The following is a 1,420-nucleotide window of genomic DNA, read 5'->3' on the forward strand; positions in this document are numbered from 1 at the left end:
TATATATATATATATATATATATATATATATATAATATTATCTTTATAGAATAGGGCACCAAAACTGGCTCTAGCCCAGTGGCCCTCATCCTTTTAAATCCGGCCCTGTATATAACCATATAGATATTTGAACTGGCAGAGAATATATATATTTTTTAGTTTGCAACAAACTCATGCTATCTATTTATCTCTATTAAGAGTAAGTAGAATGCAGCTCTAGTGGAGAAAGGTGGCCGATCCGCAGCATCTTGTCCCATGTTCAGATCATTCATAAAAACTGCAGGCCCACTCTGCTCCCATGTTATTGGCTCTGCCAAATAAAGGAGTTGTCCGCATTTAACACTAAGCCGCACTGAAACACAAAGCACGTGTTTTAATATGGTGAGATGACCCAGAGAGGCAGTACGGGACTGTTTTTTTTTTTTTTTCTATCCCCCCTATTTTTTTTTTCTTTCTTCTTCTTTCTGCCCTTACGCAGCCCGGGGACGCACATTTCTGCCCCCCTCCGCGGGTAAACAAAAGCGTCTCCGTTTCCACTCTCCGATCTCCTTCTATCCCGGTAACCGGTGTTATTACTATTGCAAAAACGGTATAGATTAATGTTGAGCGCTTTTCCTTACCGGTTGTAGCGACGGGGCTCTGGAGCGGGAGGGTCTCCCCTGCTGCGTGGAGGGATGCTCGGCTCGCACCGGACGCTTTCCTCCGGGACCGAATAATAAAAACCAGATCTCCTTATCGCTCACACACTCACACACGTACTGCAACACACGTCCCAGTAGCTATATAGGGTGTATATATGTCTGTGGAGCTACAGCAGCCGAAGCCTGCAGAGCATGTTACCGTGCATGCAGCCGTGATGGTGCTGCTGTAGCTGCTGGGGCGCTCGCTCTCCTCCAGAGGCAGAGACCGGGACAGCAGCGCGGAGGAGCGGGACGTGGAGGACAGCTGCACTGTTGGTTGGAGTGATGTGCGCCGTCGGAGTGGATTTAAACTGAGGGGGGGTTGGGGACAGTGTGGCCGGGATTACGTGGTAGGGGTTTAATTAGATAGCGCTGCGCCTATTGGCACCGACGATGCGCAAAGCCCTCCTTCTCCTCCTCCTCCTCCTCCCACCCGCGTCTTTTTTCCAGATGGGTGCGTGGCACCGGCGCACAGTGATAGTAAGCCACGCTGGATCTGTTATACTGTTATTTACTACGCCTGTCTCTCGGTGCTGATTGGTGCTGATTGCTGATTGACACGTTAAAATAGCGCCGCTGCTCTATAAAGTCTATTTGCGTGTTGGGATACAGTGACGCGTTAGGATCAGTGGAGAAGAATTCATAGATATTAAAAAGCAAATTTCGTCGAGTAATTGTAGATGGAGGATGAGAAGAGGGTGGGTTAAAATGTACATTTCTGCAAAAAAAAAAAAAAAAAA

General features: G+C 47.4%; 1 protein-coding gene across 2 annotated transcripts in view; it reads right to left on the reverse strand.

The window, feature by feature from the left end:
- Positions 1 to 1,000, reverse strand: part of hpca (hippocalcin) — a 60,823-nt gene extending 59,823 nt beyond the window's left edge. The window contains exon 1 of one of the 2 annotated variants that reach the window (XM_015029474.1): positions 841 to 1,000. The gene's annotated coding sequence lies outside the window, so the exon portion shown is untranslated. Of the gene's footprint in view, positions 1 to 620 lie in introns of both variants that reach the window. The other variant, XM_015029473.1, reaches the window with a different exon arrangement.
- Between the last annotated feature and the right edge of the window lie 420 nt (positions 1,001 to 1,420).

The sequence above is a fragment of the Poecilia latipinna genome, unplaced genomic scaffold, assembly GCF_001443285.1.
Source record: "Poecilia latipinna isolate Pla-1442-1.1 unplaced genomic scaffold, P_latipinna-1.0 Scaffold154, whole genome shotgun sequence".
NCBI lineage: Eukaryota > Metazoa > Chordata > Actinopteri > Cyprinodontiformes > Poeciliidae > Poecilia > Poecilia latipinna.